At 37.0% G+C, this 11770-nt stretch overlaps 1 long non-coding RNA gene across 1 annotated transcript; it reads left to right on the top strand.

Moving 5' to 3' along the window:
* The first annotated feature begins 4440 nt into the window (after positions 1-4440).
* On the top strand, positions 4441-11219 carry LOC128835338 (uncharacterized). Its single transcript, XR_008444633.1, has 3 exons — positions 4441-4676; positions 9490-9590; positions 11152-11219. It is a non-coding gene; the product is annotated as an uncharacterized LOC128835338 (long non-coding RNA).
* Positions 11220-11770: the final 551 nt, after the last annotated feature.

Below are 11770 nucleotides of genomic sequence, written 5' to 3'. Positions count from 1 at the left end.
ATTCTGCTTTGAGGCTTATTTTATTGATGATATTTTGGGGTGAGTTGTGAGAAATCCCAAGAAAATTTAAAAATATACTCTATCATTAAAAATAGATTAGATTATTGTTGTCACTTCCCATACAATGTTGAGTATTGAACATTAAAATGCTGTAAATTAGAGTAAAACAAAAAACACAGCTGGTTCCTCCTCCTTCTTACATTCCAAGCTGTCCACCATTTAGACCAGATCACGTATCCTTAACAAAATAGATGTTGAAAGATTTTGTACACAAACTAAATCTGTATTGAACTGGGTAGAAAGCTCTTTATTTAGCCCTACATTTTTTCAGCATGCTTGACCCTCACTGTGGCTAATGGAGCACTTTTATTTTTAAAGGTGGTAATGAGCCATCATCTGTTTTAAAAGAAGATACTGCAAAGAATTTATTCTTTGCTCTAGGATTTTTTGTTTGTTTTTTGTTTTTTAATGATATCACAGCTATATATCTCTGACTGTGTTAGATAAAATGCCATTAGTTGAACTGCAGCACAAACAAACCTGAGTATCATTAGCACCTTTTGGGCAGAGTTGTGATGCAAATTACTCTTTTCCTGTTCTCTCTCTGGTTATAACATTTATAATGGTCATTAATATTGGAAAGCATTTTTCTAGTTTGGTTAATCTAGCAAACTGACATTGCCTTTTAAAAAATAAGGGAGACTTAAGCTTTTTTTTTTTTTAATTTGAGAAACTATAGTTTGCAGGACTTTAGTGTAGTGCAAAGGGAATAGATATTCAGGATTCCTTTTTTCCATGCAAAGCATTAAGAAGTCTATTCTCCAACTAGTGCATAGGCAAATTCCCTTAACATTAATAGCATTTAAGCACACAAATCCCTACCCAATAAATGCTCCTGAGGAGTTAAATTCATTAAAAAAATTGTCTGTGCAGTCAGGTTGTGTTTTTCCACACTGTTGTGTTGTTCCCATGAAAGTTGAGATACAGAAATCAGATACTGACATAAGAGGGACAATGGGCCTTCTCCTGCTCCCATTGAAGTCATTGGTGTTTTGCAACTGACTTCAGCATATGGAGAAGCAGGCCCATTAAGTGTATTGTGCAAAATGAAAATACATTTCCTTGCTTAGAATTTATATGCAGACTAATCCATTAACTTTTTTCCTCAAGTAGAATTTCCAAAAGTACAGAACTTTTTGACATAGCTGAAGCTGCCGCATTGAACAAAGCCGTTGTACCAAGCTCTGCTGCCGATGTTACTGCTGCTCAACTAGCTTTTATGTTATAGGCTTCAGATGCTACACTTCAAAGACTTGAGGATCAAACTCCGCCTTGCTGCAGGCCAAGAAAAGGAAGTTTTACTTTAGTCCACAATGGACTGATTGGCCTGGTGCAAAAGGTCACCAAACACTACAAATGCCTGCTTGGGACCAAAGCTTAAAAGGGAAATCCTGCCAAGCAAGATTAAGGTGTCTATTCTCTCTTCAGTATGCATGCATAACTCCCCTTAGCATCAAGGGGAGCTGTGCATGCATGTTAAAAGAAGAATAGATGCCTAAGTGTGCAACAGGATCTTGCAGTGTGTCAGATATCTTGCAAGAGAGACAAGAAAACTCGAACACAGTGGGGAAATCTCTGAAAAGATTAAGGGGAAGAAAAAGCACAGTCTAGTCATCAAATGACTTAAGGGTAAGGCCTTAAATCCTTACTGGAGCAAAATTCTCAATGGAGTTAGTGGGAGCTTTGCCTGCATAAGGATAGAGTAAACACAGATAAAGGAAATCAGAATGTGACCCTTTGAGATGCCCCATGTGCAAGATATTCATGCATTCAGTTAAAAATATGATTGTTGCATTATTATTACAGTGGGAGATAAATCTATTGCACTTGTGAACATGGGCACATTGGTTCAGTAATACTGAATACCTTTATCCTTCAAGGCACTTATTAGAGTACACAAAGAATAATGGAGACCACTTCACTGCAGTTGAGCTGCATGGAGGGGCTGAATGAATGTTCTGACCCTGTTACTGTTTTCTCTGTCCCCTTAGTCCTACTGTCCATTTTAGTTGCTTGCTGTGCACCAGAATTTGATCCCTTGTTCTTGCAGCTTCTCAAAGACCAGTGGTTTTCATATAATGCAACTTCTTTACCTTTGTACGAAAAACTGGGATTTTTCAGGACATTTTCAGGAAGTTAAAGTTAATGCTGCAGTGCTGCCTAGCCAGTCTGTATTAGCAAAGGAATTACCACCACACTCATGACAATCTAGAAGATTCAGTGGGAGAATCACTCACCTAACAGCTGCAACAGGAAGCATTATTGTCTGTGAAGAAAGAGGAGGAAGGAGAATCCTCCTGCTTTTATTCTTTTTTTGTCAGCTCTAGAATTTCCACACTTACATATCCCTGCCCTATCATAGTTAAGGGCTGGAACCAAGAACAAGGAAAATAATATTAAACATTGTTATTATTTTATTATAAAAAGTCACACATAGAGAACCAGATGGGTTGCCATTAAAAAAGTCATTTTCACATATTTAGAGGAGAAGGAATTGGTCTATATGCAAGATTATCTGTGGGCAAGGCTGAGATGCAGGATGTTGTGGAAGAAGAGGAAGAAAAACTAATACATTTTAAGCTATTATGATGGATGGAGTTGCTCAGAGTTTACATACTGTAGCAATTACTTTTGCAATGTACAGTATATGCAGTGGGGTGAGTCTAAATTTTTAATAGACTAGAAATCTGAGAGATGGGATGCTTAGTTATCTCTAGCAGTGGTTTTTCAAGAAGAACTGGAAAGAGTAACAGATTTAATAGGACGTAACATTCCACTGATAATGCCCTTTTAAATGGCAGAGACAGGGTAAAAGAGGAAGGAAATTTCCTGGAGCCATGCCAAATAACAAGCTGTTTAATTAATATTCAGCCCACCATCCAAAACTTTGTTGGCTTACAGCTAAGACTATTTAAGTGCAAAAACTACCCAGTGCAATCACTGCAACACAAGAAAATCTCCAGTTAACACAATCTTATTTCATATACTGTAAAAGGCACTCTGCAACTCCACAAGACACTGAATCATATAGATTAACCTGAAATACTACAATTTTGGAAACGTGTATGACGGGATGTTTGTTTTTTGTCAAGTGTCAAACCAGGAAATGGAGTACCTCATAAGAAAGGGAAAACAAAGAGGAATGTATTTGATTTTAAAATGGCCTTTACCTAGAACAGTGTTAGAGATCCAAGATAAGTGAGGTAATATCTTTTATTAGACCAACTTCTGTTGGTGAGCTTTGGAGTTTACACAGAATTTTTCTTCAGGTCTGAAGAAGAGCCCTGTGTGGCTTGAAAGTTTGTCTCTCTCACCAGCAGAAGATGGTCCAACAAAAGATATTACCCCACTTACCTTGTCTTTCTAATATCCTGGAATCAACATGGCCACAACAACACTGCATACTAAAACTGGGAGTATGTGTTTGGGAGGGGAGTTGTTTGGTTTTGGGTTGGGTGGTTGAAGGAGGTAAGAGTTGCATGCTGAAGTGAAGGAATGTGTGAGGTGTGCCTAGTGCTGAAAGTTGAAGTTTGGTTTTTAACTTGTTTACAGGACACAGAGCAATTCAAGAGGAGTGTGTTATGATCTAAGTAGATGAGGAAAATATAGTCTGCTCTTAGTTTTCCAAGTGTTGAGTCTGAATAATACTTATAGGCCTCCAGGGGTGAGGGTGGAGGGAATTGAAAAAAAATCTATATTGAATTTTGGAGAGAGAAATATTTTACATATGCGTGCAGTGAGCACCCAAATCCATATACTCTCCTCTGATGATTTTCTAATTGTGTTAGACTCGCCTTATTTTAGGACACCCCAGGGCACAGATTATTGTCTCAGTTATATGTCTTTTCTAATTTAGGCATCAAAACATTGCAAATCCCTAATTCTATCCCTGTACAGAAAAACCTTAAGCATATATGTTGTCCCATTGACTTCAATGTACTTCATGCAAACAAAGTTAAGCACATGCTCAAATACTTTGCTGAATCAGGGCCTCAGAGCAGACACCATTATAAATAGTTTGAAAACACCTGAAATGACCCAAAATGCTGTAGTGGATAAAGTACAAGAATAACATAATAAAGTATAAGAATAAATATGATATTCTTAGCATGTCATCTTTGAGATTAGGGGAATGATCTATCATTGAATCACAGGATTCAGGATCAAGAGAACTGAGTTTCATTTCTGGCTCTGCCATTCACTCACTGCATGGACTTGGGCAACTCATTCATTATGTTGTACCTCAGTCTCCCCAGAACTTCTTTGTCTAATGGGGATAATCACGCTTGCCTGCCACATAGCCGCTATGAGGCTTCACTGTTGTAATGTTCATAATGCATAATACTATTTTCACTTATATCTGTCTATCCAGCCATCCAGGTATTTATCGCCAAGGCTTCTGAGTTCCTGTCACACCTTCCATTTTAAGATTTGGGCAACCAGAGACCGTGGCATCACCAAGTCAGCCTCTACTAGTGAGTTTCATATGGAGATCCAGCTGCAAATTAAACCTGCCCTGCCTTAATAGAACCTGTGGACAGGGGGATTGCTGAAAATACTACATGCCCTCACTTGAGCTCAATACTCCTGGAATGCAGCCAACTCCACTGGCACAGGTAGGAGGATTCAGTTTCCAGGGGTGAATCAAGCCTGAGCTCTCCTGGCTCCCACTCCAGGGCTTTAGCCACAAAAATAAATTTCCCCAAAGTAAGTTTTGGGTGAAAAAGCATCACCTGTGTCTTTAACTAATTAATTCTATTAAAGAATAAGATAGAATAAGATAGAAATGGGACAACTCACTTCCAAAAGTGAGCCCAAAATAATCTCTTACCTGTTTATGTTGCTACAGTAGTCAACTTTTTTTTTCCCCAGAAAGATACAGGGCCAGCAGATTAGTATCAGTCAGTGCCTTTTTCCTGTGAACTGCACTCTCCGTTTGCCTAAGCACAATCTTACATACTTTTTAAATGATAAAACTTCTAATAAAGAAGGAGGAAATGGACAAATGTACTTTGATTTCTCCATTGCCCCTAACTTGGCAGCTGGCTAGAATCTCTATTACTGTCCAAACTGAAACACTAGTTATAAACACTCCTAAACTTTGGGGACATTTAGACCCAAACCCTTGATTATAAACTCCTTAGGATGTGTACCATAGGCATGATTATAACAGTTATAGCTATCTACCTATATGGTCCACCAACCTAGTAAGCCCTATGAGTCTTTTTCTTCTCTTATTTGCACTAATAAGCATATAACCAGTGCAAAAGGTGAATTAGGCACACTATGGACATCTAAGTCATTGTATAAATGACAATCCTTAACCAGTCCTTTGCATTTATGGCTGATCTCTGGTTGGAAGCATGACTTCCAGTAAGCTGCATGACCTCTAGTAACACGAAGTGTATTTATGTAAAGTGGAAATTGGGGCTATTTTCCTGTTGTGTAATTACATAATAAATATTTCTGAAAACATATTAGACATTTTGGAGTAGTCATATTAAAAATGTACAACAGAATCAGTTTGTTATTTTCCAAGGTATGAAATACTTTCTCTTCCTAGGGCCTGATCCAAAGCCCTCTGCAGTCAACAGGAGTCTTACCCTGTCTAAAATGTAGCTCTAATAAATAGACATCTGATAACACCCAAATATTTACTATACTCACTGAAAGTTACTGTGTTTACTGAACACATAGCCTGATTTTTCAGAAGCACAAAGTACCTCTATCTACTGTTGAAGTCCATCAGAGCTGTGGATGCTCAATACTTCTGCAAATCAGGCCGAGAGCATGTTGTCATTTGGAAACATGCAAAACGTAATACGTTCCAATAAACACAGGACTAATTTAATTTTGTCTCTGTTCACTACATTGACTTAGTTGGAATACTGCTGAATTTATACTACTGCATCCTTGTTTTTGCCAGATTCTGCCTCCCTTGCTCACACTGAGTAGTACTTTACTCAGAGTAGGCCCATTGAGCTCAATGGGACTCTTCCAGGTGAGTTAGGATGGCAGAATCTGGCTCTTTGATAGCCAACAATTGTGTACTTTTTCTTATGTTGACCTTATTCCATTGTGCTCACAAGAAAAGTATGGAGTAGAAAGAAGAAGGGGGGAAAAAAGCCTTTGCAAATCCCTGTTAAGATCTCCATTCATTGCAGGGAAGTTATGCATTCATGCTATAATTGACAGGGGTGAGCATTTGCTGTTTGAGCTACTGAGTATCCTTCAATGGCTTCCGAGGTCATTACAATTTTTAAAGAGAATATTCTGTCCCATGAATGAGAATAATTCAAGTAGGATCTATTATCTTGTGGAAGCTACCTATTCCGTTGGGATACTTTTATGTGTTTGGGTTTTTTTAAAAATAAAATAATAATAAAACTTTAAAAATTGTACAATCCTAGAACTTAAGGAAATATTCTCATGCGAACAAATTCTGCAGATCTTACTCAATTCTCCAGAGTAAGGTCAGGAGGGCTTAGCCCACACTGAACTGCAGTTTTTTCCAAACCAAACCAAACAGTAGCTTCCCAGCACCAAACTAATTCTTATTAATTCTACTTTCCTCACTCTGTTCTGACTCTAATAATTATTTCTGTTTTTTTTTTAGTATAACTACCCTTGCACTTATGTCATAAAAATTCTGTCTTTTTTCCCTTTTTTAATATTTGTATTCAAGACAAACAACAGGAGGTTGAAATCAGGCCATTTAAAAGAAACATCTGCTGACATTTATTCATATGCTACATGTTCCACTTTCATCATTGAATGTAATGATAAACACACATTCCAGTCAATAATGGCAATTCCCAGCCAAGCTTTACAAATGGTCTCTTTAACACCTAAATTGACAGCTCGGGAGAATTTGAGATAGAAGCTAAATATGGTACATTTGGACACTATTTCTCTAAGTCTAGAATGACTGGAAGACTTTAACAAGCACATACATTATAATATGTGGATATAGTCTTGACTTATACAGGTAAATGTCTCAGAGTTTTGTGTTTGATAAAGTTTTTAATGAAAAAAAATAATATAAAAAACTGAAGAAGCTATGACTCTGATTACCTGGGGAAAAACAAGGGTATGGTTCTTTGAAAAAAGAAACTAATTATGTCCTCTTTGAACAGGAGATCTTACCCCATGTGAAAATGAAAAGCTGAAAAGTGTCCTTTAAATTAAAAAAAAAAAAAAAAAAAATGAAAAGAAAACTTTTAATCTGATCTGATTGTGACATATACAAGGTAGCAATCATGACTTACTGTTGATTTTTAAAAATATATTATTTCTATGATTATTTAATAAACAATATTGTGGTGAAAGGGATTAATTCCTTACCTGTGTGAAATTTTCATGTGCTATGGGTTGCCATACTGCAAACTAGTCTCTCCTTAAAAAAACTAATGGTTTATAGGTTGATAACTTGAAATGCTGTGCAATATACCTATTAGATCTCTCATAATGGGAACAAAATAAAATGGTGTCACCACATTGTATGTAAACATATTATTCTGCAAAATAATGATGTCTTTCTATGTATTTTATGCATATCTCTTTCCATTTTAGTTCAGATTGATTAACCTTCTTAAAACTGAATCATAAACTGATTTCAAGTCGAGCAGAAAATCACAGCTTTACCAAACTCCTTCATGTGTGAATAGTTTCTCCTTTCAAAACTCTGTTGTAGTTCAGAACAGGTCATTCTTTATTTATCAAGAGGAAAAAAACTACACATTTTAAAAATAATGAATGTAAGAATAATTATAGGATCACAAAGTTAGCATGCATAGTGTAACAAAAAGTGTCAGACGTGGAGCATCTATACAAAACTGTAGCTCTCAGATTTAGGAAATTACTTTTCTTAAATCAATTCAGTTTAGACTAACAACTTGAAATTGATGTTGTTTACAATTTTTCATGAGTATAACTAAACTCAGAGTTACATTTTCTAGTCTTTTAATCTACTATGAAGTCCTGTGTAGTGAAGTAGCAAGAGTTATTAGTCATAGCACTCAATCATGTTTTGTATCTATCTGTGAGCCCGACTCTGCAAATACATGCTATTGGATATAAGGGCCGATTAATTTATTGCCCTGCAGCATGTGTGGTCACTCTCACCAGTAGAAATAGGGTGTGAGATGCTACTGAATTAGAATGGTAACATTTTGCACTCACATTACACTCACTTTTCACTGGTGTAAATGACTGCATAAGGTACAGGGCAATGGTGAATAAGCCCCATAATGCTTTCTACCATGAGAAAGCTCATTGAAATCAATGCCTAGTGGCAAATGTTTGCAGGATTGGGTCCATAAATAGGTACAAACCAGAAGTCAGTGGGATTATGCATGGTGGAATGAGCTATGCCTGGTAGCAAGTCTTTTCAGGATCATGCTCTAATTTAGGTACCTTTAGGTTTGGGGCTTCTTTGCTGCAAAACATCAAGCACCATAGTATCTAAGCATTGAGCAGGCATTATGAATAAAGCATTAAAAATTCCCCAAAGATTGCCATAATTCTGGAAAGCATTAACCCTTGTACCTTTTTCTCAGCCTACACATTGCCAAAATACATTGATAAAGAAGGTGGAGTGGGGTTAATAATGAAAACAATATGAAATTTTTCATTCTATCTCTATGGGAATATAAATTTAGTTGCAAAAGAGTTGGTTCAGAAAAGCAGAAAACAACCAAGATGACCTCATTTTACCTACAATGTCAAAAGAGCACTACAATGATATATACTATAAATATAGGCTATTATATAATAATACTGGCTTAGAGTGTGTGTGTGCGTGTGTGTGTGTGTGTGTGTGTGATGTCTCTTCCTAGTGGCCGGCCCCAGAAAAGATGGCAGCTTGATATTTACAGCTAATGGAATTACTCCTTTAGGTCAACTTGTAGCGATGGATGCTTTTGTTGCTGAAGGTCCTGAGTTCTCTCTCCGCTGCTAACTGGACATGGTTTGTTGCAAATGCATATTGTCTCTAAGGTCCATGTGATTCCACTCTTCTATGCAGTATGGAAGAGACAACAGCAGCAAACCTAAAGAAAAGGAGTAGCAGTACTGAGAGGGAAAGGTGACTTCCTTAGTAGCCTTTGTGCAGCCACTTCTAGCTTGTCTTTTCGGTTTACAGGGAAAGGAGAGCACGGCCTGCTAGTGAAGATTTAGAAATGACTACTGTACACATCCTATGCTCACTTCCAAAGCTTGTGAATGTGGAAATTCTTACACAAGTTAGGGTTGATCAAGCCATGTGCTCTAGACCCCTTAAGTGGAGACTTAGAACAATGATGACAATTCTGTAGTCAATGGCAGCACAACAACTAAGCCCACAATGCTGCCACTGTAGGGTTACAAAGAGTATGTTCTCATACAAGCAGAGGAAATCTGTGTATTTCTGTTTATCTTGATCCAATGCAGGTTTTGGGGGCTGATCCCCCTTCACAATTCTTCTCTTCGTATCTATTAAAGAGGAAGATGGAGCAGACCTTCAGGTCAGCCAAAGCTACAGAGATTTTTGGGTAAGTTTCCCTCTCCCTTGGCTTTATAGACGGGAGGGGAACATATGGACCCAACTTTTAAATGCTATTATTATGCCAATATCTAACTGTAGCTGTAATTATGTGCTGTTTGAAAGCTATAGGGTTCCTCAAAGAATTAACTAGGTATAAATTAACTTCTATTATCAAACTAAAGAAAGATGCTTTATTTTACAGATAAATGATTCTCTGTGTTAAGAACAGAAAATAGTCAGATGGACATATCTGTCCAATGAATGTTTCATGATTTCTAAATGGATACATTTTCCAGCATGCACCAGAAAGTTAATATGTTCTCTGAAGATTTCTTTAATTTAGTTGTTGCTAATTTATTCACACTAATACAGGAAAAAAATACTGCAAAATTTTTCATAACAAAAAACTGTGCATATCTCTGTGTTTTAGCTGGCATGTGGTTCTACACAGATGGTTTGGGGCTTTCTTTGCTGCAAAACAGATGGGCCTCCACTGTCCCTTACCAATCAAAAGAGAACTTGAAAATATAGGAATATCTTTACCTTCATTGTGTCCTCTAATACAAGAAATGAAATGCCTAGATGTATAAATATAAGTTCCCATGTAAGATGATGGAATAATATGGGGTATCATATGTTTAAATTAAACTGTAACCCAGCGTATGTTTAATTTAAAAACAACAACAACAAAAAAAACCAAACCCCCACACTTTGTACTTTTTTTGTAGACAATAGTTGAATGTTACGAAAAGTATTGACTAGAATGTGCATTATTGTTGTTAATCTTAGCTAAGTAATACTGTTGTATTTACACTTCACCGGTATTTAAATTTATTTTAGAGAGTGATACTATGTCATTCAAAATAATTACCAACTTAAGTGTGCAGCTTTTTGACAGATCATCTTTTATTATTTTGTTCACATACCACACTGTATGACAGTAGCACAGACATTATAGCATGAATATCAACTACTCCTTCTCAGCTGGGGCTTGCTACAGAAAGAAGAGGGCATTTGGGAGCATTTTTCTATCTACATACCATTCTCTACCTTTTCCTGGGAAGGGTGACTAGCTGATATTCCTGTGGGTCACCATGGCTGTTCAGAGGGATGGTGGTGATGGGTCTATTGATTTGTGGGAGTTGCTGACCCTCCAGCAAGTGTTAATGCTATTGAGGGGCAGACAACACTCCTGTTCAACTCCTGCTCCTCTTAGGGATTATCAGATTTAATTAAACTCTGGTTTGGACAGGAAAGTTGCATACTGATGTCCCACAATTGCTGGGACAGTCTCAATTTTCACAGAATTTGTATATCTTTGGGGCTAACAGTCTCATGGGAAATACGTATTTCTGTAAATACTCTAGGACCAATATTGCAATAGGATCTGCATGGGCAGTGCTGTGCATTCAAGTGTAATCCCACAGAAGTTCATGGGGCTCCCAGTGGGCTTGAAGGTCTGGATCCAAATGCAGGAATCAGGGTCTAGATCTGATTTCAATATGCAACGCTTAAAATGCTGAAATATACAGGGTGGGTTCCCACAATCCTATATCTTTCTTCTTCAGTGTGTGGTCATACGGCTGTTGTGCACAGCAAGGTGTTCTGTAGAATGGCATGATGTAGCAGTGATGATCACACACAAAAAGGTAAAGTTACTGAGTTTTATGTCTGAATACATTGTTAGGTGACTCTGGATTTCCTTCCCACCCCCTCTTTTTTTTTTTTTTAAAGTGAGCTTTCTTCCAACTATAGAAAATGAAGATAGTCATTTCAGGACATTACATTAAGGTAATATATCTGTTATAATGGTTCATGAATTATACCAGCATACCATTTTTATCTGTGCCTTGAAAATTGCAAACCTAGTGCCATTTAACTTTGTTAATGATGTACATTTTCATCATGCAGTAGCCTTGTGTGGGAAGCAATCACATTTTGCTGTGTCTAATATTAAGAAAAAGGGGGCAAGTCACCAAACCCATTTTAAAGTATGCTGATTTTGTTGAATGCATGGAACACTGAGCAATATCACATCTTTTTCTTTCTCTCTCCAGTTTTCATTAATATTTATAGTTTAACTTTTATTTGGTACATATTGTAAAGAATGTATTTTAACACCATGCTTGGAGTTGGCTGAAGTGCAGTGCAGGGACAAAAATTTTAATTGCAGGTGATATTGTTTGA

This window comes from Malaclemys terrapin, chromosome 4 (genome assembly GCF_027887155.1).
Source record: "Malaclemys terrapin pileata isolate rMalTer1 chromosome 4, rMalTer1.hap1, whole genome shotgun sequence".
NCBI classification, from domain to species: domain Eukaryota; kingdom Metazoa; phylum Chordata; order Testudines; family Emydidae; genus Malaclemys; species Malaclemys terrapin.
The sequence above is the reverse complement of the archived record's forward strand: the minus strand, read 5'-3'. Positions and strand labels throughout refer to the sequence as shown.